At 41.8% G+C, this 27,337-nt stretch overlaps 1 long non-coding RNA gene across 1 annotated transcript; it reads right to left on the bottom strand.

Moving 5' to 3' along the window:
• Positions 1–1,761: 1,761 nt before the first annotated feature.
• On the bottom strand, positions 1,762–23,887 carry LOC118495168. The gene is made up of 3 exons (XR_004897494.1): positions 23,875–23,887; positions 22,565–22,568; positions 1,762–1,905 (listed from the first exon to the last, which is right to left on the bottom strand). It is a non-coding gene; the product is annotated as an uncharacterized LOC118495168 (long non-coding RNA).
• Positions 23,888–27,337: the final 3,450 nt, after the last annotated feature.

Below are 27,337 nucleotides of genomic sequence, written 5' to 3'. Positions count from 1 at the left end.
TTATATATAATTTTCAATTCAAATTTATGTATGTATTTTATTTATTTTTTAAGTTAAATAAAATGTTATTTAAATCCATTTTCCTGCATATTTCTTGCTGTTTGTCACAGAGCAGCATTCATTTAGATTAACATCAGAAGTTGAAGGTTTCATATATTTATATATTCCTATAATTTATATCAGAATAACCAACAGAGGAGTGACCCAGTTAGAGGTAACTCTGTGGTTCGACTGTCTTTAGTAAAATATTTTTCTCAATTTGAAGTCCTCAGAACTACAGAGACTTTGACATATTGAAGTAAATAAAGTTTAATTTTCTCACAATATACTGGAAATGTTGACGTTTATACTTTGTCTGTGTATTTATGTGTTTCTGTGTGTATTTATGTGTTAGGTTTAGGGGGTCAAAATATTATTAAAATAAAGAAATGTATACTAAATAAAAAATAATCTAAATGTTGATAGATGTAGCGTTATAGTTTTAAAAATATCAAACAAAGCAATCCAGCTTCCCTGGCTGAAATAGACTGAAATAATAACATTAAAAGAAATACAAATGAACCATAAGATCTGGTGAATAAATGTTGATTAAAACAGTGGTTATTGGGCTAAAAATACCAATATCAAAGCTATAGCCTACAGCCTCTCTGCCGGCAGCCCAACTGGCAGAAACGTGCTGTGATCAGGGAATCCGTGCGTAGACCACGGATGATGCCTGTCATTGACTTATATAGACACAGACTCTCGGTGTCTCTCTCTCTCTTTCTGTCTCTCTTTCTCTCTCTCTCTCTCTCTCCATGGTCTTCTGTCTCAGGCAACACCTGCTGCCTATTGAAAAGTAAGAATCTACCTGCAACTATTGACATTTTTATTGGAGACAACTCAAAGTTCACATGTTTGAAAATAGTTTGACGACATGATATGAGCACATTGTGTGTATTTCTCGCAACAGGCACATCTCCCACGTCATGCCCAATGTGTCCTGTCCTCCTGAAAGGCCAGGAATCAAGTGCCATGTCCTCTCCCAGCCTGTGTGTACACCCTAACCCTCAGGTACAACTTCACCTCATAGTTTCATAGTACATGTCAAACAAAATGACATTGTTAGAATCCTTTTCTCAAACATTACATTTTTTATACTTTTACAAGTGCTGTTCCCATTTCAAGCTCAATGTATTTCTTCTCCAGTGTAAATTCTGAGCCTTGTCTAAAAGAAGGTGATCAGGCTGTTCTAGAAAAAAGCTTAACCCATTCATTCATTTTCCAGGTCAAATCCTCACACTGAGAACTGCCTCAGTCATAATATTTGAGACTTTTTCCACTAAACTACATGACATCATTTTGCCGTCTTTGATTTAATGTGATCAATTCAAGCAGTGGCTCTCTGGCTTCTTTGTGCCTCTGCGTGCTGCCTTATGTTGAAAACCCACAGAAATGGTGATTGTCAGGCCTTTGTTAAGCTAACACACATTAGCATCCAACTTTAGTGGGACTCACTGCTGTTACCTTTGGGATATAAAAATCTCAAAAACAATACGTGAAAACAAATCAATTTTTGAGTCACAATTTCAAAGAATCAAAATGGTCATATTAGCAACAACATGGCAGAATATGTAAACACTGCATCAGTCTCCTGGCAACACTGACCAAATGAAAGCTAATGGCCATATATTGTCTTAACAGCATTAGAAATGACTGTCAAATAAAATTAGTGTTTGTTTTCATTCTCTGTGTGAAATCAATAATTATCTACAGCCAAAGACAAATTAGTATTAAGTGTCAGTTCATTTGATATCTATCTTATCTTTATCCCTCGAACCAGGACATTACTAAAAGTATTGAAGTAGTGATCCCAGACCTTGAGGTGTTTTTTTTTTGCAGTTAATCTTGAAGGCTGATTAGAACCTAGTTTCATTGTCACCAAGGGACATTCCCCTCTTTTCTTCTATCCTTGAATCCTAACAACAATCAAATAAGCATGTTTTACTGCCTAATTGGAAAAGTGTGACGTATTGCATTATGCTTTTTGTGAAACTCAAATCCTAGTTGTTAGTATGGCTAAGGCTCTGCATGCTATCCTCACTGCAGGTTGAAGGGGAGTAATCTGTTGGAGTCCCAGACCAAATAGTCTGGAGCATGCGACCTTGCAACAATCTTATATATGTTTTCATCCTCCAGTTTCCCCAGGCTGCAGATGGAGCTGTTTGACCGTCCTCGGGAGTTACTTCCAGCACTGAAAGCTGGAGTACATCCCAACGCCATCACATATGGATACTACAACAAGGTACATACAGCCTTTCACATTGCTGAAACATATCTGTGTGTGTGTCTACTTTTACTCTTAAGTGCTGTGCCCATCAACTTGCCTCTGAGATATTTTGAACTGCTCTGTGCAGGCCAAAGTCCACCCCCTAATAGTGTGCCCAAAGCACTTTTGAAATACCTCTGAAGCTGCCAGAGGAAGAGGAGCCAGGAGCACCAGATGAAGAGGAAGGACAGACAACCTTTTTTTTTTTTTTTTTTTAATTATTGTTTATTATCAAATAAAAACAATTACATGACAATGATCGTTTCACGTTTTGTAATTAGATTACTGGTTACAGTTGTTTGACAACAATTACTGTAAAATGAATGCTACATAACACTCATACGAGTTGCTTTTGGGAGTGCAGATTTTAATCTTTCATCTCCTAGAAGAGAGAAAACGATTTGAATAAAAAAACGTGCCAAGACAACTCTATGTGCAAAAATGAGACCAACAAATTCTAAACCCAAACAGCAGCCACATGGGCATGATGCTGAGTATCTCCTAAAAACTGTTGATGTGGTGTTTACAGTGACTTGTGCTGCCCCCGAGTGGACAATAACCATGACTGCAGCTTTGATGAGGTAATCCCATTTTGGGGGACCTTTGGAGGTTTCTACCACCATGTATCAGAGGATAGGCAATCAAATCATCTTTCAGCTTGTTAATATTTCTGTACAGTTGGCAAACACAAAGTGGAGTAATTGCAAAATTCCCAAAGCTCATTTGAATCATTGAGCCTGTTCAATGTTCCACTGGTTCAACCTATGAAATGTGTAAAAATCGATTTACCTGTTCATCGTGGATTTTTAAAATTTCAGCCAGAGCTGTCTTCCCAGTTTTTGATGCCTTCTGTCTGAATAAGGTCATCAGTCGAGGAAGATGGCGGTCAAGCTCAGCATAGCATGTGTTAGGCAGGTTCTGATTCCTAATCCGCTGGATCTCTGCATACAACTATTGAAATAACAGCAGGAGGACAGCAATAACACTTAAAAAAACTGTTCAATTTGAAGAATCTGGCACACATAGCAGCAAAAATAGTGGCCAAATGAGTAAGAATCACAATTTTCACTTTAAAAGAGAGAGCTGATCCTGACTCTATTTTGAGAGCAGGCCAGAGGTCCACGAGCTCGTTCACTGGTGGGCAGGACATCACTATGGTCTGTTGGCTTGGGGGACATGTGGTCTCCATCATCTTTCTAATGAGGGGCAGGTTCTTCTCAGTCTTCTTCAACAACTTTTGCAAGTAAATACAAAGTTAACATGTGTGTTGTACTTAGCCAACTTGCCCAGGTAAGATCTCTCTGTGTCCCCCTTCTGCTCAACCTCTGATGACTTTTACCTACCTTTTGTTTTCTTATACTCTCCTGGAGGTGACAGTCTGCCATCACCAGGAGTTGGATATGGAGCCGGAGCGTCTGAGAGACAGCCAGCTCCAAGCAGAGCGGGCCTTGGAGACCAGAGAGAAGGCCATCGCCAGAGGGTCAAATGCCTGGAGGAACAGGTATTTTAATTCTAAGTGTGGCTCATTTGATGGAAAGGTCTTTCTTTTGTACTACAGGTTCAATGTCTGGGCATTTGTAGTGCACATCTAAACATTTGCCAAATTTAAAACAAGTCGGAATATTGCCATTATCACTACTTGAGTTATTACACATTATATTAAAAATGGTACCGGTATAGATCTGGCCCACCGTTAAGTTGTTAAGTTGTACTAACATATATATATATATATATATATATATATATATATATATATATATATATAAAACACACTTTTTTCACACACAATTCTCTTCATTTGGCACAATTTTCATGAAGAAAAGCTCTTGTTTTCACAAGGAACACACTGCAATTCAAATATGCGCTGACGTCCAGTGATCACCGGTTAATGAGACAGCGGTTGCACTCTGCAGCTGTTCCAGTGTGGCTGCTTTCTCCGTGTGGTACAGGCTGTATGGTGAGACTACTGTCCTCGACGGCCATGTATAAGACGGGTCAGGTGAGACTACTGTCCTCGACGGCCATGTATAAGATGGGTCAGGTGAGACTACTGTCCCCCTCGACGGCCATGTATAAGACGGTCAGGTGAGACTACTGTCCCCCTCGATGGCCATGTATAAGACGCGTCAGGTGAGACTACTGTCCTCCTCGACAGCCATGTGTAAGACGGGTCAGGTGAAACTACTGTCCCCCTTGACGGCCATGTGTAAGACGGGTCAGGTGAGACTACTGTCCTCGACGGCCATGTATAAGATGGGTCAGGTGAGACTACTGTCCTCCTCGACGGCCATGTGTAAGACGGGTCAGGTGAGACTACTGTCCCCCTCGATGGCCATGTATAAGACGGGTCAGGTGAGACTACTGTCCCCTTCGACGGCCATGTATAAGACGGGTCAGGTGAGACTACTGTCCCCCTCTACGGCCATGTATAAGACGGGTCAGGTGAAACTACTGTCCCCCTCCACAACATTTTGAAAGTCATCTTTCCATTCGGAATCTTATTGGCATCCATTTCGGCGTCTCACGCTTGCCATCCACTCAAAACCTACTGTTAGCCTACTACTCTTTGACCGGCTCCAAGCCCAAACTAGAGCCGGTGTGGTGTTGTAGTTTTTCTAACGTTACTAGTTGTTGCAACAGCATGTGAAAAAAACGACAAAGTTTGCTAGGCCAAAAAGAACGTTAATCTCGCGATAAAAAAATTGACGCCGTTAAAATGGGTTTGCTTTAACGCTGTTAATAACGTGTTTAACTGACAGCACTAGTATATATAGGGTTAGGTTATGTCTATACATAGTGGTAGTGGGATAAACCCCCGACACATTTGAATATCACTCCTGTTGGTCAGATTTAATGTTTATATCATTATTTTTTTTTACATTTGTCAGTGATCAGTGTTTATTTTAAATGTAAACTGTTAAATATAATATTAAAGTACATTTTGAAGCAGAAACACTTAAATTTGAAGGATTATAGTTCTTAATCAGCTCATTTGTCTCTATTTTGCTTTTTGATATCTGTCTTCATTGCAAGAGGATCTAAAAAAAAATCTAAATTAACATTTTGGAATGATACAAACTCCAACACAAAAGGTATTTGAAATGCTTTAAGCAAGTATGTAATAAAACCGAAACTCTAAACAGAATACAGAGTCCAACAAAGAAGGAAATAGTCACCTGAAGTCTAAACATGCTAACAGATTATTAATAAGTGTTTACAGAGCTGTAGCAGAGCCAAAGTAGCTCACTCTATTATATCTAACTTTATCGGTTATGGTTAAAATAAAACCCTGATAACCTAATCACATTTGATATGGCCAAATATTAGCCCAGATAATTGGCCAGGGCCGATAATTAGCTGATCCCTATTCCACTCTAGTGCTCACTGCTGAGAAATAATTTTTTTCTGTTAATGTCTTTTTATTTTTCACCAGGACCCAAAATTCCCCGGAGTGGTTGTCCTGCCAATCGGTACGTTTGGAAGCACACTAGACTACTAGTACCAGCTGCTGAGGTGGAACATCGACCTCCTGAAGATCATCCAGCTCGGCCTCCTGTTCATGAACCAGGACGGAGACTATCCCCCCGGCACCACCACGTGGCACTTCAGCCTCACGTAGGCGCACCGTCTCCATGCACCTTTCTAATGGTCAGCTACTATTTCTAGTCACTGTTCCATTATCTTTATTGTGACTATTATCGCCACTGTTCATCACCCCCCCAACCGGCACCGTCAGACACCGCCTACCAAGAGCCTGGGTCTGTCCCAGGTTTCTTCCTAAAAGGGAGTTTTTCCTCACCACTGTCGCACTGAATGCTTGCTCTTGGGGAATTACTGGAATTGTTGGGCCTATTATAGAGTGTGAGTGTGGTCTAGACCTACTCTATCTGTAAAGTGTCTTGAGATAACTCTTGTTATGAATTGATACTATAAATAAATTGAATTGAATTGAATTAATGGTTAGAGGGCTGTCCAACTCATTTTAGTTCATGGGCCACACCCCCCTCATTTGATCTCAAGTAAACCATTCCAGAAAGATCAGAAACTTTATCTGCCGCAGAGTTTCTTGTCAGCTTGATGTTGTAGGAAAAAAGATGATGTTCCAGACCTGGGAGAGGGGTAATATTCAGAGAAAAAACTCAGAATTTCTAACATTAAAGTCGTACATTTACGGAAAAAGAACTCAGATATTCTCTGAGATTAAAGTGGTACATTTGAAATAGGAATTTATTACTTCTCTGCAATTTTCACACTTTGAAAAGTTGGGGTGTTAAAATCAGGGTGTTAAACATACGGGCCGTATGTTTAACACCCTGATTAGAATCTAATTGATGGTTGAGCTTGATGATAGCACTCCCTGATTGTCTGTCTGTCTGACTGAGACAGAGACAGGTAGGGACTGTCTGTCTGTCAGACTGAGACAGAGACAGGTAGGGACTGTCTGTCTGTCGGACTGAGACAGAGGCAGGTAGGGACTGTCTGTCTGTCAGACTGAGACAGAGACAGGTAGGGACTGTCTGTCTGACTGAGACAGAGACTTGTGTATATTCTACTGTGTGTTAACTAATAATACTAACTAAACTTTTTTTTTTTATTAAACCCCACTTACGCACTTTTTACGAGGATTCTGACATTCACTAATGTTTTCTGATCTTGGATTTGTTCTTAGCTATGAACAAAATCTACGAACACTGAAGAGCACTCTTACGCACATTTGAGTGATGACAGTTTGCTCCAAATAATTGGTTACTGCATTTTATTTAATTCTACAGTCATTTACAATTATAGTATTCTACTGTAATGTATTTCTGATCATTTGTTGAAAAAAAAAAAAAATCATAGTAAGCTATGCAAAGAAACACTAACACTGCAATTTACATCAGCAATTACACTGATTAAATCCTGCGTTACTTGGTGATTGATCACTATTTATAGGGCCAAAATGGAGTGGTTTTTACTTTGTTACATTTTGCAGCAAATATCTATACTTTCTACTCCACTACATTTCTACAACGTTCCGTTAGATTTTCTGATCAGTTTTTCCCCCTGCCAAAACGTCTTCCTGACCGTCACACGTTTGTCTCACCAGTGAAGTTTGGTTGCTATAGATACTGTATATATGGAGCACCGCTGATCCTTCTTTGGCTTCCAGGCCGGCTCCGGTGCTCCAGAGCCGGGCGCAGCGCCGCTGACCCTCGGTAATACAGCCTCCGGTAAAAATTAACACTTTTTTTGCTTACTTGCATGGTTAAAGGAAATAAAACCGTCTTAAAATACATCCCTGAATAAAACCAACCACATTCTGATTCTAACAACATATATCCGTTTTATGCTCGTTAGGATAGGAACTTCTTTTAAAAGCCAGCTGGCTTTTAAAAGAAGCTTTGTTTTGTTTTTTAATACCTGTTTATGAAATGAAAATTGAATGACCAAAATATACACTGACCGTAGCAGATATCCCGCTTGACATTTAAGAGGAAGGAACTCGACGCTGTGATTGGTCGAACTTTTTAGTTTAGTTTCCCAGCATGCTCGTGGCTGCTACGCTGTTTGAGCCTAATACCATCAAGTGTTAGCCGGCTACTGCACGTCAACAAGTGAACTTTTCACGTAGTTTAGTAAGTGACAAATCGTATCACCGTATTTCACTACACAAAATGCCTACAGGTTGGCAGGTCTGTTAATGTCGTGGAGTAACAAGTACAAAGTGAGGAGAAGTATAAAGTAGCAGGAAATCTGAAGTTATCTGAATTTGACATTAGCGTAAACAATGTGGTCAGTGTTTTGGGTTCCTGAATAGTCCTGGTAAGACGTGAACACATCCACAGTGAAAAGGGCTGCATCTAACAATATACACAAGTAGTTCCCAAAGTAGTTTCTTACAAGACTTCAAACTATTGCAATGAGACAGTGTCTCAATACATTTTAATTTATTTAATAAAAATCAAGCTGCTTAAAAAACCATGACACCCATTTTTAATGTTGACTCCTTGCAGGCTCCTGCTCCAGCGCAGTCTCCAGAGTCTGTATGGTGTCTGTGGATGACAGATAAAACAGAATTAATAAAGGTAAACATGTATCCACCCAGATTCTGGTCATTTACTAATGCTAGTGCTAGTGATCTCATGACATCTGATCTAGTCAGCACAAGGTTTCTCCTCACAATAATATTTGGGGTGCTTATTGTTGTTGTGTGTGTACATATATGTATAAATAGTAATGTTAGCAGTAACTGATGTAATTGTAGTGATGTTTTGAGAAACTAAGTGTTGATGATGCTTGCTCAGGTTAACTCAGCCTATAATCACCTGTGCAGGTGGTAGGGTCCAAAGACACATATGCACACCTTATGGAGGCACCACTGTCGGGCTCTCACCTCCTTCTTCCTCAGGTCTTCCTCCAGGTTCTGCCCCAGTCTCCCCTGCTCTGCTCTGGGCCGTCCTCTCCTTCCCTACGGAGAGGATGGCAGGCTGGGGGACAGGTGGTGTGGTGGTTGGACTTCTGGTGTGGTCGGGAAGCCTCTCCAAACTAAAAGGAAACAAAGGCAATGTAAATACAATGTGAGATGGAACTGGATCTGTGTAGAACAGTTCCTACCAAAACAAGATATAAATGGCAGAAAAAAAGCTCACCTTTCCTCTCTTGGTCTTTGTCTGGGGGGTGTTTACAACAAAAAGTCGTTGGGTCACTTGGTCTAGCCCTTTAGACACCCCAGATGGTATTTTGCCTGAAGTGCATAGAGATGATGTATACTCTGTTAAATCATAAACAAACAACTAATGAATACAAATCTCATTCTCATCTCCACAATATCCAACAAATCTAGTTACAGAATTCTGCTTCTGCTCTGGGCCGTCCTCCCCTTCCCTACGGAGAGGACGGCAGGCTGGGGGACAGGTTGTGACGGTGCTACTGGACGAAGAGCTGCTCCGTTCTCTCTCTCTCTCTCTCTCTCTCTCTCTCTCTCTCTCTCTATCTCTCTCTCTCTCTCTCTCTCTCTCTCAGGCTCAGGCTCAGTCTGGCGCACATTCTCTTTGTTCTGCCTCCTCCCATTTTGCAAGAAAGCAGACTGTCCTGAATTAGGTTTAAATACAACACAGCTGCTCGCTCATTGGTCAGAGATTTAGTGGATATAGCGGGCATTACGGGCCATGGATGCCACGCCCATTTGGTGGCTGGCTCTGGGGGGGAAGCCCACCTGAAATTGATAACCTTAACTGAGTCAAGTGTCCCAGTAAGCCATGTGAGGCTTCCTTAGTGCATCATGTTTTGATTTCTTGTAGAAATTATGACCGACAAAGACAAGATCTACTCAGAGAATTGCGAGTAATTGGTTTGGAAGAAGTATCTCTGAAAAGTATTTTAGAAGTAGGGTCAAGTGGGAGGGGAAAACATTGTTTGTTCAAATTTTTAATAGTCACTGGGCTGTATAACAGGATATAATGCACTACGGTGCTAGTTCCATAGATGGCAGCAGTGCAACTTTTTGGATGTCGGCTGCTGTAAAATCCCAAAGAAGAAGAAGAAGAAGAAGAAGAAGAAGAAGAAGTTATGCTTCCTTCCTCCCTATTCCCAAAATGAATACTGTTTGGTGTCTGCAGTGTAATGTTACTTTGAGCTTATTGGTTTAGTGTATTTGTTACTTTCTTATTTGACATAGGCCTGTTCAGCAGGTTTCATGGGTTCATAGTGTTTGCTATGGTTGTGCCTGTGATGTGGGGGGGTAGCTCAGCTGCTCACCAGCTTAATCAGGCAGAGTGCATGCAGGTTTGCCTGATTAGGGCCTTTCTGTAGGGAGGGGCTGGCCAATCCTAAAGTGTAGAGCAATAGGTAGGTAGTTGTGCAGTAAATGACATTTTTGTAATATTTGGGGTGCCTATTGTTGTGTGTGTGTATATATATGTATAAATAACAATGTCAGCAGTAACTGATGTAATTGTAGTGATGTTTTGAGAAACTAAGTGTTGATGTTGCTTGCTCAGGTTAACTCAGCCTATAATCACCTGTGCAGGTGGTAGGGTCCAAAGACACATATGCACACTGTTTGGAGAAAAAAAAGTCATAGTATGTCAGAAAAATGTCTTGAATAAAGCCATAGTCAAGGGCTTTTTATGACTTTTATCGACATACTATAGCCTACTATTGTTTTTTATGACTACTATAACTATAATATGACTTTATATGACTTTTCTCAACTTTGTTGAAATTCAGACACCACATATGTTAAGTATCACTGTTGTTACTACCATGTTTAGTTTAGTGTTGCTGTGTTGTCTGCCTGTGTGTGTGATCCTCTTCAGGTGTGTGCTGGTGATGTCACTCCTGCAGCTGATCAGCTGACCAGCTCATCAGTAAGGTGTTAAATGGCTGTGCTAAGCCAGAGTGAGGTGTAGCTTCAGAGGAAGTCAGAGAGTGATAAAGAGTGGTGTGTATATATATATAAACAGTTTGAATTAAAAATTATATAGAAATAAGTTGTACAATTAAATAAAATCAACTGAACATAAACAAATAAAAAAAAAGTTTAATCAGAATAATCAAAGAGGATGAAGATTCTCCTCCTCTCCTCCCTCTCCTGCCTCTCTTCCATTTCCTCCTCCTCCTCTGACAAGTTCGATTCAAAGCCCCAGGGTACGGGGTAAAGGTTGTCAGAGGCATCTGACAGGGTAGGGCTGGGAGTACGGGACTTCTGGTGTGGTCGGGAGGCCTCTCCAAACTAAATGAAACAAAGGCAATGTAAATCCAATGTGAGATGGAACTGGATCTATGTACAACAGTTCCTACCAATTCAAAACAAGATATAAATGGCAGAAAAAAGCTCACCTTTCCTCTCTTGGTCTGCATCTTGAGGGTGTTTACAACAAAAAGCCTTTTGGTGACTTGGTCTAGCCCTTTAGAAACTACAGATGGTCTTTTGCACCCGCTCTGTTTTCTTGAGGGCCCACTGCCTCCTTTTTGCCACGGGTCACGGTGCTGCTGGAAGAAGAGCTGCTCCCTTCTCCCTCCCACTCTGCAGCTCTCTCCCTCTCAGGCTCAGGCTGAGCCGGTCTCTCTCTCTCTCTCTCTCCCTGTCTGGCGCGCTTTCTCTTAGTTCTTCCTCTTTCCATTTTGCTAGAAAGCAGACTGTCCTGAATTAGGTTTAAATACAACACAGCTGCTCGCTCATTGGTCAGATTTAGTTGGATTAACCAATGGGCATTACAGGCCAAGGATTCCATGCCACGTATTTCTGATTTCAGGAATTCCATTCATTCATTCATCCGGAGGCCCCACTGCCAGGTTCTCTCCTCTTTTTGCCTGACGACTTCCTCCAGGTTGTGCTGCAGTCTCCCCTTCCTCTCCCAAAGTAGTTTCTTACAAGACTTCAAACAATTGCAATGAGATAGTCTCAATACATTTTCTTTTCTTTAATAAATTTAAAATCAAGCCGTTTAAAAAAATCATTTAATAAAAAAAGTTATTAAAACTGTGCCACTCTGGCCACGCACTCCTGCTCCACAGCATCCTCCAGAGCCTGTATGGTGGAGGAGGTGGAGGAGCTGTTCTCTCTCTCTCTCTCTCTCTCTCTCACTATCGCTCTCTCTGCCTGCTTTCTCGCAGTCTCTCTTTCACCTGGCAAACGCTGTAGACATGAATCCATTACACGGGTCCTACCTGGATGAGTAGGAGGAGGTGGGAATAGCTGTCTCTGCTGGAATCTCCTCCATTGTCGCTCCACTATCCTCTGACATCACTCGGTCTTATAGTCAGCCACTTCCTGCCGGTGCTCCTTCCTCTTCGCCTTTCTCGTCAGTTTTTGGTGGAGCTGTCCTCTCCTTCCCTACGGGGGGAAGGAGGGGGTGCAGCTCTCTTCCTCTCAGGCTCCCTCTGAGCCAGGCTCTCTCTCTCTCTCTCTCTCTCTCTCTCTCTCTCTCTCTCGCGCAGTTTTCTTTAGTTCTGCCCATTTTGCAAGAAAGCAGACTGTCCTGAATTAGGTTTAAATACAATACAGCTGCTCGCTCATTGGTCAGAGATTTAGTTGGATTAACCAATGGGCATTACAGGCCAAGGATTCCACGCCACGTATTTCAGATATTCAGGATCAGGAATTCCATTCATAGCCAGTTTTGTCAATTCATTCTCATTCCCTGTTCATTTCTTAATAGGATTTTTGAGTTGTTTCTGTTTGAATAGAAGTGGTTTTGCACCTGTAAAATATTGTAATTATTGCTTCTATCAGTGGAATTGTTAAACTTATTTAAAAACATGTACTACATAGTCAGTATCACTTCCTTTAGTGCATTGAGTGTCTTCATATTCTACATTTTCTAGTCTGTCCCAAATAATACACACAAGCAGTGGAACAGTTTGCAGACATTTTTATTCATCTTAAATCTTGTGTACAAAAAAAGGAATGAGAGAAACAGACACTTTTCCTTCAGCCAATTATTTCCCCCCAGTACTCAGAATATATATTGGGAAAAAATATATAAAAATCCTTTTATAAACAGCATGTACAAAAGAAAAGCTCAATCTATAGACATTGACTGATACACTGCCCTCTGGTGGACACAACATACAACATATAACTTAAGTTTGATAGGTCTTACTGAAGGCATTTAATGGTCAAAATATTAATAAATATTCAAATATTTATTAACCCTCCCGCATGCCTTACATCTTTTGTCCTGTGGGGTCAAAATGAGCCCGCCTGGTTTGACTGTTATTTAGAGCATACAGTATAACTTGTCAATCAATTCTGTGTTACACCTTTAGTCTTCAGTTCAACCCATTACTACAAAATGTTCCAAGGTTTTACAAGGTAAACAAGGTCATTTTGGATATTCTATATCCAAAATGACCTTGTTTACCTTGTTAGACCTTGTTTACATAAAAGTATACCCTGTTTTTGAGTAAAAATAAAATGAAACTATGAATTATTTTGACTTAATATTATTTTGACTATTTGACTTATCACAGAGTGGTATATGTCAAAGTTTAGTGAGGATGCTGTTTTTGAATCATTAGAATTTTTTTTAATGGCAGCCCATAATCACACCTGTTGTCCTCCATCTGGTTTTACTGTTATTTAAAGAATATTTAGTGGATACTTCACCTAATTCTGTATTACACCTTTAATAACAACTTCATCCAAAACACATTAACCATTTGTTTATTCCATTTGAAATGTAAGGCCAATAAGACAGGTCAAAAGTGGACTTTATGTCATCAATTTTAGACCTGGCATATATGGTGGCTTGTCTCCCTCTCTGCTGTCAACATGTGGCGTCCGTCACTGGGGGAGATGGAAGTCCTTTTTTAGATTATTTTTTGGGGACTTTTTAGGCCTTTATTGACAGGACAGTTGAATATATGAAAGGGGAGAGAGGGGGGGGGGGGGTAATAACATGCAGCAAAGGGCCGCAGGTCGGAGTCAAACCTGCGCCGGCTGTGTTGAGTAAACCTCAAATATGGGGTCAAATATAATGTTTCATCCTCTGTCTGGAAATATTCTTCTATCTCAGCTTTTATATTAAACTTTCAATTTCTCATTGTCTGTTGTGGTAAGTTTTTCTGTGTGATATTTTGATATAGCCCTGTGTGCTGGCTCCGTGGCTTTGCTAGTGTGTGATTGTGAAACTGCTTCCTCAGTCTAGATAGGGTAGTGTCCAGCTGGGCCTAATCAGCCTTTCCTTCGGACACTCATTTATTATTTTGCCTTTTTTGTTTTCGGAGTCAATCCTGGGTGGAGACGGCGTTCTCCAAAGGGGGCTGGCGTTTCAGGGTTTCGGCCACTGATGTGTTGCCTGTAAGTGGCCTCGAGCCCGGCACGACTCCAGAAGATAGACAGGGATCAGTTTTGGTTAGGCAGGTTCTGAGGAAGATTTTGTTTCCGTGAGGCAGGGAAGGAAGCTTATTGTTTGGGCGTATTAATATCAAACATTAAACTTAGCGTGTTCAGCGTGATGGTGCTTGTTATGAGTATGGCTGCTTTTGAATTAAGTTTGTGTCTGACCCCATTTTGGGTAAGTTTAATAAATCTACAAAGAAAGCTCTGCATGAGATGGCGGAATATTATGGTATTTCTGTGATATTAAGGCCTGTTTACAGTGTGTTTTAGCTGGGTTTTGACCTGGAAGGCTCTATAGAAATCTGGCACCCTGTTGAACAAAGTTAAACTGAGAGACCGTGGCGTTCACAGAATGAAGGAGTTCACTGTAATGTTCATCAGCCAGTTATACAGTACGTCCAGTTCACGTCCACCCAAAATATGGAGTTCATGAACTATCGTTATCCACCAGAGACGCTACGATCCCCCGACCCACCCCAAGGGAGAGCCCCCCCGGGAAGCCCCCCCGCCGCCAGAGAGCAAGAACGCCCCCCTAGGCAAGAGGACCCCAGGCCCCTCCAGCCCAGGCACCATCAGCACCCCAGAGCACCCACTCCCCTGCCCCGAAGCAGCCCAGCACAGCCCCGACCACAACCCCCCCCCCCAAAGCAGCCCAGTACAGCCCCTGATGCCCCGGGGCTCCAGTGGCAGGACACAAGGCTAAATTATTCTTAATCGTCACAATGTAGTGAAAGTCTATTACTGCATTTAACCCATCCTAGGTATTAGGAGCAGTGGACAGCTATACATACAGCGTCTGGGGAGCAACTTGGGGTTCAGGGTCTTGCTCAGGGACACGTTGACATGTGGCCGGACGACCTGGGATTGATCGGCCAACCTTGGGGTTCCGGGCCACAAGCCATCCCAAAAATGTAAATCTGATCTGTGAGCTATGTGATCCGTTGCACCCCAAGCCATTATCTCATAGTTTCCTTTAGGGCTGTCCCAAACGATTATTTTTTAAACGATTAATCTAGCGATTACTTTTTCGATTAGTCGACTAATCCAGTGGTTCCCAACCTTTTTTCCTTGGCGCCCCCCCTACTCATGTCTAAGAAAAGCTGAGCCCCCCCCCCCCGAAACCGGAGTTGAGGTAACTCTCGAGATAGGGCCTTACTTTCTTTTTTGATACAGAGGGGTTATCAGCACTTTCACGTTTCTCTGCCATGTTTCATTCATAAAATAGTGATGCCGTGGCGGCAGGAAAAACGAGGATGATAGCAGCTAGCAGCTGACCTGATGACAGCAGGGTCCCAGGTTAAGAGGTCCTGGAGGTTTGGCCTACTAAGTAGCCTGCCTACAATTTTAAGCGAGAACAAAAATATATAGTTTTTATACAGACTTTTGTATAAATTATATATTCTAGTGTATTATCATAATTTGTTTAACATGTGCACATATTTTTTTTTTTACCTCAACCCCAAACCAAATGAAGACTTGCGCCCCCCCTGTGATCTTTGCCGCCCCCCTTAGGGGTCCCCGGACCCCAGGTTGGGAAACACTGGACTAATCTATCAATTCATTTTTCAATTAGCGATTATTTTACCATTGCTCAATTATTAACAATTTACACAAAACAAATGTATATAAGGTTATAAGGTTCAAATCTCTATTTATTAAAATTGTTTAACACTGCACTGTTCAAGTAAAATGAATTTGTAGTGCAACCTGAAGCCAAAATAAAGTCACTTTCAAGGAATACAAAAATAAAAATTTAAAGTAAACAGAGCAAGTGCAAAAAGAGTAGCCTGTATTTGCTTTGCTGTCTTAAAATCCATTTCAACATCAACAAAACTACATTAAACACAAAACTTTTATTTTCCACCTTAGTTGTGAATCAAAACAGTTATCAAAAAAAAAAAATTCTGGTAACACTGCTCACTCAGAGTAACATTAATAAAACTGGTTGTGCTTTTGGATAGGGGTGGGGGCGCCAGTCAGATACTCAGGATTGGTATCAATCTGAACTGTAATAATTGAACTAACTAAAATGCAAAGGAATGTAAACAACAAAGACGTTTTAGTGCAAACTGCATAATGACACAAACCTTTAACAATAAACTTGGTGACTGCCCTGTTGTCAACATTGAACTAATGGAGAACTAACTTAAGTGCAAAGGAATGGAATTGAATTGCCTTGTTGCTGAAAGGTGCTGTAGAAATAAAGTTGCCTTGCCTTACAACCTCAGCCTGTCAGTCAGTCACCAGGGCCCAGAAACCACTGTTGCGCCTGCATGTCTCAGGAGGAAGTGTCACCGCAAACGCTTTCGGATCGCCATTAATATCATATCGCAGCAAACAAGAAGTTTTGAAAACTGTAGCCATACTTGAAACCACTTAATCTGCATTCCAGTGACTCTCTGGGACTTCTCCCGCACCTCTGCGCGCGCACGTGTCTGTGTCGCTCCGCTGTCTGTCAATATGCAGACAGCACAGGTAAGCTTGCGCTTACGCGCCCAGATGCTTTTTTTTATTTTTTTTTGACCCGACGTAGTTCAGGCGGCAGGCTGGCGGCCGCCTAAACTGCAAAGTGCTGCGGGAAACCCTGCTTTAGATTTACACGTGAGTGACGCTCATAGACAGTTAAAGAAACGCGACGCATCGACGCAAATTATTTGTGTCGACGCATTTACGTAATCGATGACGTCGATGACGTCGACGAATCGTCCCAGCCCTAGTTTTCTTATTAAAATGTCTGGTATAGTTACATAAGAAATTAATTGCTCCAAATATAGACAGCTTAAAACATGGCAACCGTATTCTCAATTTCGGCAACCAAAAGCTGATGCCTGGTTACCAAGCCGGCAACCACTTTAAAAAGTTAGCGTTGAGCCCTGATACACGTTTCATGTCTGTTAGTGTTGAGCTGCTTTCAGCCAACAGAAGTCAAACTGCTGTCATTTTTTGCTCCTCTATACCTGCAGCAGACCACATCTCGGCGAGCCAGACACTAACTGCCCCACCAGTACCCCCCCACTATGGAGACGAGACGCTGAGGGAGAACCTGTGTGTTGCCTGCAGCCTGTACATGAGGCTGCATGGGGTGGGTCACACCATACGCACCACATCCAGTTCTTCAAATCTCTGCTGCTGCAGAGAATATTTCTGTTTTTAGATTACAGTTTTTAATAAAATGTGAATCTCTTGAGCTGTGTCTTCTGATTGAAAAAGGTCAACATGTTTCTGAACTTGTTTGGTTGTATCAGAGTTAACTGAAGGTAAAGAGACCAACAGGTTTCTGAACTTGTTTGGTTGTATCAGAGTTAACTGAAGGTAAAGAGACCAACAGGTTTCTGAACTTGTTTGGTTGTATCAGAGTTAACTGAAGGTAAAGAGACCAACATGTTTCTGAACTTGTTTGGTTGTATCAGAGTTAACTGAAGGTAAAGAGACCAACATGTTTCTGAACTTGTGTTTGGTTGTATCAGAGTTAACTGAAGGTGGAGGAAACCTGCACAGAGAGGCCTTCACTTTTACTGATCCAAGAACTTCTGGCAGCTTGTGTGGCTATTATTTGGGACATAGCTCTTAATCTGTTTTGCTACTCTAAACTTAAACTCACTCGGGCTGTAGCTAACAATGTTTTCATCATTTTGTCCACAACTCAAAGATATTTAGTTTCCTGTCCCAGAGGAGAGAAGAGACTAGAACATATTCACATTTAATAAGCTGACATCACACAAGTTTACCTGTTTTGATTCAAATGGATTAATGGATTATCAAAATAGCTGAGATGAATCTAAGAAATTAATGTTTGCAGCTTTCTTCCTAAAGTAGAAAGCCCTGATGTTGTCAGTGAACTGGTACACTTCTCCATGTGCTCTGGTTAATAATGCAGATGCATCGTTTGGCCACATGAGGACGCTGTTGTCCAGAGTTAGCTTAGTTACAGGAGCAGAAGTTCAACGGTTCGATCCCCGGCTGCAGCTAAGATGGATGTCAGAGAAAGATTGTTAAACAGAGACATGAGAACTGGACAACAGTGGGAGATTTAGTAAACCATATAGAAAGATATAGCTGTAAAACACCAACTACAATGTAATGTGTAAAATAAATATGTAAAATAAGTACCTTAGCACAGGGACAAGTGGTGAGTGCATCACCCACTTTGTCACAACCCCCTACAGATTAGGCCAGAGTTGGCCATCTGGCAACTCTGGCAAATGCCAGAGGGGCCAGATTTTTTTTTTTTTAATATACAAATAAATTGTCTTTACACGCCGACAGCGCAGAGGACGGGTATTTATCGCTTGCACAATTTCACTATGGTTATAATAATAATAATAATAATAATAATAATAATAAATCTTAAACATTTGGCCAGTCGGCAACGGCCGGGCTGGTCCCGAGATGGGCCGACCGATCCAATCAGAAGTTACTCAAATTGGGACATTCAGTCAAAATCAAGCACTTGCTCTGGGGGACCGGCTGCAGCAGCGAGAAGCTGTTGCTGACGGGCAGCTCTGACTGCTGTCCGTCCGTCAGTATTAAATTGACAGTTTCATTACTGGTTAAAAACGTTAAATAGTAGTCCAGTTCAGTGTTTTGGTACAGTTAGTTTTTACGCCTGATGCGAAGTGTAGGCCTATAAGAGTACACATGAAAACCCTGAACAAGCAGCGTCATTCTGCTCCGTCTTTCTGCTGTGCCCTATTCACGTAGTTTTACACTATGAAGGTTAAACTCTGCAATTAATCCGTGGTTCACACGTATGCATGGACTGTGGTGGTCCATTACACTGTAGTCTCAACATCACTGATCAGTTTTGATCAATAGAATATAGAAAACATTACACTTCACAACGTTTTGTATCCATAACATGATTGTGTTATTGTACAATTTAGCAGTAAAAGCAGTAGCCTATGTAAGTCAATCCTATATTTTTCAACTTGGGAGCAAAACGTGCTCCTTGTGGTAAAAAAGTCACCATGAAGCCCTGTTCATGCTAACTAAACAACTGGACCTTGGGGTAAAGTGTTGCCCATGTCCCAGATGTGAAAGCCCCCTTACTGGACTACTGAATATAATAATAATCCATTATATTTTGTATTTTAAATTGTTACCTGCCACCAGAATTTTGTGATTTCCTTGCCATAAATATAGACATTTTTACCATAAATTGGTGCCCAAAAATGTATCAGAATGCAGGAATTGAAGTCTTTTACCCTCAACATTTTATGTGCTTTATGTGTTCCCCCAAAGGCCAATTCTGAGCAGGAGAAAAACCCTGAAGTATAATCACAGACAGCCACAAAAACATATTAAAATTGCAGAGTTAGAGAGTTGAGATGGATGAAAAGATGGAGAACCAGACAGACAATAGGTACAGTGTCAACAGAGAGAAACACAGACAATTGAAGAGACAGACAGTGACAACAAAGAATGAAGACCAACATACTGTAGAGAATGACAGTAACAGTATACAAACGGCATAAACAGACAGTATGTGTACATTTGTTATAAACGTGTGCTCTTTAAAAAGTAGTAAGCATTGTTTGCCAGTTACTTACATTAAATGTTTAAAAATCTGTTACATAAGGTACTGCTTATATTATTTCACTATCTGTACACAAATGTAATTAGTGAATGCACGTGTCCATGGGTGGGACTGCATGGTAATGTGGGCTGGTGTGACTACAGTGCCAGGGCTGAATTTTGGTCCCAGTCTGCCCCTGCCCTACAGTACTACAAAGTACCCTAGTACTCGTATGTACCCCTGTTTGAGAAACACTGCCTTGGAGGAAAGGGCTCAGACTAACTGCTGGACACGCTCTTTATGTTTCTGAGATTAGTCAGTCTGCTTCTCCTCAGAAAAAAAGAGCAATAATAACCGCCATACACATGCTTTATTTCAAAATGAAAGTCATGTCTCTGTTCTCTTTCTGGACTAGCTTCACTTCAGACTGGAAGTTAAAGAAAATCTGCTGCTTACCTTTAAAATATCTGATTCCAGATCAGATTAAAATGATTCACGGCTTTTATCCCTGCAAAGATGCAGACAGGACGTTAGTGTAGACTGCTCCTTTTGGAAACCGGCTCCTGAACATTTCTTTTGGTGCTGTAGTTTTTCTATTTCCAACATATTGAATCTGAATTTTCCTCATCATACCAAAGCTTTCTGTTTGTCCAATGCTTCCACCATTAATCTGATCCTGTTACTATCTAACCTTCATATTTAGAAGTCTAACGTTGCTTGTGTCAGTTATTGTTTGCAGTCATTACTGCAGTAAAAGTATTAATACCACACTGTAAAAATACTCTGTTACAGTTAAAGTCCTGGATTGAAAGTAAAAGTGTGTAAGTATCATCAGGGGAATGTAGTTACAGTATTAAAACATTGTATAAAGTGTAAAGGATCCAAACAGTTGTGTGTTTAATGATCTACACACACACACAAAAAAAAAAAAAAAAAAAAAAAATATGTATATATACATTCACTATCACTACTGGATGAAATTAAGAGTGTGTTTCATAAAACAAGATGGTCACGTTATTGATTACAACAGATGGGGCAGAATCCAATGAATGCTCCACCAACGCAGCACAAAGAAAATACAAGTCATTTTCTTTTCTTCCAGCTGAGTAGGGACAAAGAAGCAACAATCACCACAAAAGGCATTGGTATGCTTAAAGTTTGCACAACCCTGTGGACTCGTCATCCACAAGCGACAGCAGTCGGCGGGGACGAGGCAGCCGGCAGCTGCCTTCAACCTCCTACCTAACAGTCGGCTCTATCGCCTAGTTTTTATTATACTAATAAAGTGTTTTTAAAACCAAAGATACATTTTTACGTGTAAGTAAGTATTAGCCTCACGCTAATTTATCAAGACTAGGCCTACCGGCTAAACTAACGCTAACTTCATGGCAACCTCTACACCTGGCGAGTCCCCACTCCCCCTCAGGATTTCCTCGTTGTTTAATAATACAAACAAAGAAATTGCTGACCTCAGGAAAGATGTTCGTCGGCTTTCCGAGGACTTAAAAACCAAAGATGCTTTGTTAACCGCCTGTTTGGACGTGGCTCATAATGAGTCGCTCCGGATCTCATCTCTCTCGGCGGCCTTCCAGGATACCGCGCCATGGGACCCAGCTGCCTGCCCACGCCCATCGTCCTGCTCGACACCGGTTATCAAGCCACCCTGGACTGAGGTGGTTTGCGGCCGAAAGAGATCCTCGGGTAGGGCTCCATCGCCTCCTGCCCTCAGCCTCTCCAACCGCTTCAATGCCTTGTCGGAGTCGGTAGCGGCCAATGCGGCTCACTGGGCTCGCCCCGCTTCAAAGCAGACTGACCAGCCGTCGTCACGGAAAAAACGCGGCGAAAGCTTCTGAGGGATGCGGTAGTCAGACGGTCCGGTGGCCTACACTGCCTGGATCGGCCAAATGACAACGTTCCTCAAAAACAATCCCCACAACCGAACGGTAAGCAATCTTCCTCTTCTTTTCCCTGCCCATCTGAAACCGACACTGACTGTTTTGCTCCCGTCACCGGCTATCCACACCCCCCCACTCCTTGTCCGCTCTTCCCCCTAACCACAGTAATTATTGGGGACTCCATCACTAGAGACCTACGGTTTCATAATGCTGTCACACACTGTTTTTCCCGGAGCCAAAGTTGCAGACATCCTGGCTAAAGTTATGGACCTGATTCCCTCATTTCCGACCTCTATCAAACGCATCGTGGTCCATTGTGGACATAACGACATGTCCACTCGGATTCAGGAGTGTGAGCGCACAAGGCGAGACTTTACCACTCTCATTGAGGCTTTAAAAAGCACTGGGAAGTCGGTTTTTATTTCGGGCCCACTTCCATCTCTAGGTCGCGGATCATGCCTCTTTAGTAGACTACTCTCCCTTAACACCTGGCTCCAGCTCACATGCAGCATTCACAGGATAGGTTTTATTGACAACTTCAATCTGTTTTGGGAACGTGGCTCCCTGTTCAGCAGGGATGGGATTCATCCCAATACACGCGGAAGCCAGATGCTACGTGGAAATTTGCACCACGCCCTGCATACCCAGACCTCTGATTGACTGTTTACATCCCGTAAACACTCCCACAAGCACACTGACCAGACACACTCTCCCAAAGTCAATAATCAGAGATACAGTGCTACACGCCCCTCTGTGCTCCCTTCAGAGCAATCACCCATTCATAATCCCATAACCACCGTGTCTGTCCCCCGACTGAAACCGTTTAAACAAAACACTAACAAAAGAGGTGCTATACTAAACAACCTAATTGGAATTAAAACAACCACTGCAACGATAGAACAGAATAGGAAAATCAAATGTGGACTATTAAATATTAGATCTCTGTCATCAAAAGCATTATTGGTAAACGAATTGATATCAGATAACCACATTGATTTATTCTGCCTCACCGAAACCTGGCTGGGCCATGACGAATATGTTAGTTTAAACGAAGCCACTCCTCCCAGTCATAATAATACCCAAATTCCACGAGGCTCAGGCCGAGGAGGGGGAGTTGCAGCCATATTTGACTCGAGCCTGTTAATTAATCCTAAACCTAAACTAAATTATAATTCGTTTGAAAGCCTTGTTCTTAATCTTCAACACCCAACATGGAAAACAGTACAGCCAATTATATTCGTTGTTGTTTACCGAGCACCAGGTCCATATTCTGAGTTTTTATCTGAATTCTCAGAGTTTTTATCATGCGTAGTCCTTCAATCAGACAAAGTACTTATTGTAGGTGATTTTAATATCCATGTGGACGTTGACAGCAATAGCCTTAGTACTGCTTTCAATTCACTGCTAGATTCTATTGGTTTCAGTCAGAGGGTGCATAAGGCCACGCACTGTTTTAACCACACCCTCGACCTTGTGCTAGAATATGGCATCAAAATTGAAGATTTAATAGTATTTCCGCAGAATCCTTTATTATCAGACCATTTTTTAATAACTTTCGAATTCCTACTACCAGACTATACGAAATTAAATAAAAGTTTCTACACTAGATGCCTATCTGACAGTGCTATAGCTAAATTTAAGGAAGATATTCCAACAGCACTTAACTCAATGTCATGCCTTAATATAACAGAGGACCGTTATGTTAACTTTAGTCCCTCCCAACTTGATAACTTTGTAGACGCTGCTACGGCCTGCCTACGGACTACTTTAGACTCTGTTGCTCCTCTCAAAAAGAAGATGATGAAGGAAAGGAAATTAGCACCTTGGTATAACTCCCAAACTCGCAAATTAAAACAAATCTCACGAAAACTTGAAAGTAAATGGCGTTCCACCAAACTGGAAGAATCTCGTGTGGATTGGCAAGATAGTCTAAAAAATTATAGGAGGGCCCTCAGAAATGCCAGATCAGACTACTACTCAATACTAATAGAAGAAAATAAGAACAACCCAAAGTTTCTTTTCAGCACTGTAGCCAGGCTGACAAAGAGTCATAGCTCTGTTGAGCCATCTATTCCTATAGCTCTGAGCAGTGATGACTTCATGACCTTTTTTAATGATAAAATTATAACAATTAGAGAAAAAATTCATCACCTTCTGCCCACAGCTTCTAACGGCTCACCATTGGGCGCAGGAGGGCTAGAGAGAACGATTAGACCTGATACTTATTTAGACGGCTTTTATCCTTTAGACCTCCAACAATTAATGTTAAGGGTCTCTTCAGCTAAGCCAACTACCTGTCTCTTAGACCCCATTCCAACGAGGCTACTTAAAGAAGCACTACCTGTGGTCAATACCACATTACTAGATACGATCAATATGTCCTTATTAACGGGTCACGCACCGCAGTCTTTTAAAGTAGCTGTGATAAAACCTATTCTGAAAAAACCCACCCTCGACATTGAGGTCTTAGCCAACTATAGACCTATATCTAACCTCCCGTTTCTCTCCAAAATCCTTGAGAAGGTAGTCGCTAATCAATTGTGTGACTTTCTGCATAGAAATAGTCTATTTGAGGACTTTCAGTCAGGATTTAGAATGCATCATAGCACAGAGACGGCACTGGTGAAAATCACTAACGACCTTCTAACTGCTGCTGACAAAGGACTTGTCTCCATACTTGTCTTATTAGATCTTAGTGCTGCATTCGACACTATTGACCATACCATCCTCTTACAGAGACTGGAACATTTAGTTGGCATTAAAGGAATCGCACTAAGCTGGTTTAAGTCCTATTTTTCTGAGCGATCCCAATTTGTTAATATTAACGATAAACCATCCAAATACGCTAAAGTTAGCTATGGCGTTCCTCAAGGCTCAGTGCTTGGACCAATTCTATTCTCTTTATATATGCTTCCTCTAGGCAATATTATTAGGAAACACTCAATTAACTTTCACTGTTACGCAGACGACACCCAATTATATCTGTCAATTAAGCCCGACGAAAGCGGTCAGTTAGCTAAACTTCAAGCGTACATTAAAGATATAAAATCCTGGATGACCCACAATTTTCTGATGTTAAACTCAAACAAAACGGAAGTTATTGTGCTGGGACCCAAGCACCACCGAACTTCATTATCTAAAGATATACCCTAGATGGTATTGCCCCGGCCTCCAGCACTACTGTCAGAAATCTAGGAATCATTTTTGACCAGGATCTACCCTTTAACGCCCATTTAAAACAAACCTCAAGAACAGCCTTTTTCCATCTTCGTAACATTGCCAAAATCAGGAACATCCTCTCGCAAAACGATGCTGAAAAACTAGTCCATGCATTCGTTACTTCCCGGCTGGACTACTGTAATTCTTTACTATCAGGCTGCTCAAATAAGTCCCTCAAGACCCTCCAGCTGATCCAGAATGCTGCAGCACGTGTTCTGACAAGAACTAACAAAAGAGATCACATTTCTCCTGTATTAGCTTCTCTGCATTGGCTTCCTGTAAAATCCAGGATTGAATTTAAAATCCTTCTCCTGACCTACAAAGCACTAAATGGTCAAGCACCATCATACATAGAAGAGCTCTTAGTACCTTATTGTCCCACTAGAGCACTGCGCTCCCAGAACTCAGAGCTACTTGTGGTTCCGAGTCTCTAAAAGTAGAATGGGAGCCAGAGCCTTCAGCTATCAGGCTCCTCTCCTGTGGAACCAGCTCCCAACTTGCACTGTATTTCATTAAATGTATATAAATTATGTCAACCCCTTGTATATTTTCCTGCTTTTTTGTCCTTTGCCAATCACACCTATGATAGCACCTTTCACAGATAAAAAAAAAAAAAAAAAAAAAAAAAAAAATCACAAAGTGCTTCAAAATAAAATGTAATACAACAAATTAAAATACAAGAAAATGTAAATACAAAAACCATACAGCACTATTCTATAAACCAAGTTCATACAACTGTATGAATTATTGATACATCTGGACTGGCGTGTTCTTGGATCATTGTTTTTTAGTCTTTGGACGGAATTGTTTTTGGATTAATTTAATAACACTTTTCACATCAGCCTTCATCACATATAGCAGAAATCTCCGTGTTAAAAGGTTAAACTAAAAAGGAAATTTAACATGATTTCTCAGAAATTAGTAGTTGAAATTGGTGTTTTGACTATTTGAACTGCTTGACTAGTGGAACCAAGTGATTTCTAATCGGAGTTCCTAAACATTAGGTGAGGCTCTCTTTCTTAATTACCTGGACCATCCATGAGCTTTACATTTCACTTAAAATAGTTTTCTTTGATTTCACGGGACAAATAAACAAATTGAGCTCAACCAGCAGACTTTCAAATCATCAGTTCAAATCTTTATTTTGAAATGTAAATATTAATAATAGAGAAAATAAATAAAAAGGTAAAGTAGATTAAGACGATTGTAAAAACAAATAGACTAGTGTCTATATTTGGGTGTACGTGCAGCTGGGGGGAGTGTAGCAGGGGTAGCTTGGTGGGGCAGGTGCAGCTGTGGGGGGAGTATGGCAGGGGTAGCTTGGGAGGCAGGTGCAGCTGGGGGGGGGTGGCAGGGGTAGCTTGGCAAGGCAGGTTGGAGGTGGGAGGAGTGTGGCAAGGGTAGGTTGGTGGGGCAGGTTGTAGGTGGGGGGAGTGCGGCAGGGGTAGGTTGGCGGGGCAGGTTGGAGGTGGGGGGAGTGCGGCAGGGGTAGGTTGGCGGGGCAGGTTGGAGGTGGGGGGAGTGCGCCAGGGGTAGGTTGGCGGGGCAGGTTGGAGGTGGGGGGAGTGCGGCAGGGGTAGGTTGGCGGGGCAGGTTGGAGGTGGGGGGAGTGCGGCAGGGGTAGGTTGGCGGGGCAGGTTGGAGGTGGGGGGAGTGCGCCAGGGGTAGGTTGGCGGGGCAGGTTGGAGGTGGGGGGAGTGCGGCAGGGGTAGGTTGGCGGAGCTGGTTGGAGGTGGGGGGAGTGCGGCAGGGGTAGGTTGGCGGAGCTGGTTGGAGGTGGGGGGAGTGCGGCAGGGATAGGTTGGAGAGTCAGGTTGACTCACCCTGAAGGATGTGATTTTGTTCTGTCAGTAACTCCTGAAAAAACAAAGAGGAGCATATTACATTGAACCCATTTACGTAGAACCCGATATGTTATCAATCGGAGTAATGGAAAAGTGTAATGATTGACTCCAATTAACACAAAACTCATAATTGCTACCTAGAAAACTACCTTTTGAGCAGTGGCGTGGTTAAGGTCAGACTGTAGGCGCCGTGTTTGGCTCTCCCACTCCCTCTCAGAACACGCTAGGGTTCCTCTCAGCCTGACAACTTCTGCTTTAAAAAGGTGGCCAGCTGTGAACACACTTGTCTCGTCTACAAAACATTCAAATAATACCTTAACAATCTGTATGAAGTGAAAGCTTTAGTTTCAACATTGATACATGCGACTAGTGCCAACCCCACTGAGACTCACTTATCATCACTTGGTTTCAGGAGAAGTCTGCTCATGTTCAATCTTTTAAGGATGTACAAATTGCACATGACTGATTTCCAATCCCCTCATAAGTGAGAAAACAAAGAGATGGAATTTAACATAACATTGCACGTGTGCCATTACCTGGGATAAAAGTATGTCACAAAGTAGACATGTTTAGGCACACCCCAGAGCAGGGGTCACCAACCTTTTAGAAACTGAGAGCTACTTCATGGGTACTGAGTCATACGAAGGGCTACCAGTTTGATACACTCTTCTGAAATAACAAATTTGCTCAGTTTGCCTTTAGTTATATATGATTATTAATGATTAA

Source organism: Sander lucioperca, chromosome 5 (genome assembly GCF_008315115.2).
Source record: "Sander lucioperca isolate FBNREF2018 chromosome 5, SLUC_FBN_1.2, whole genome shotgun sequence".
Taxonomy (NCBI): Eukaryota; Metazoa; Chordata; class Actinopteri; order Perciformes; family Percidae; genus Sander; species Sander lucioperca.
This window is presented reverse-complemented; position numbering and strand designations above follow the sequence as displayed.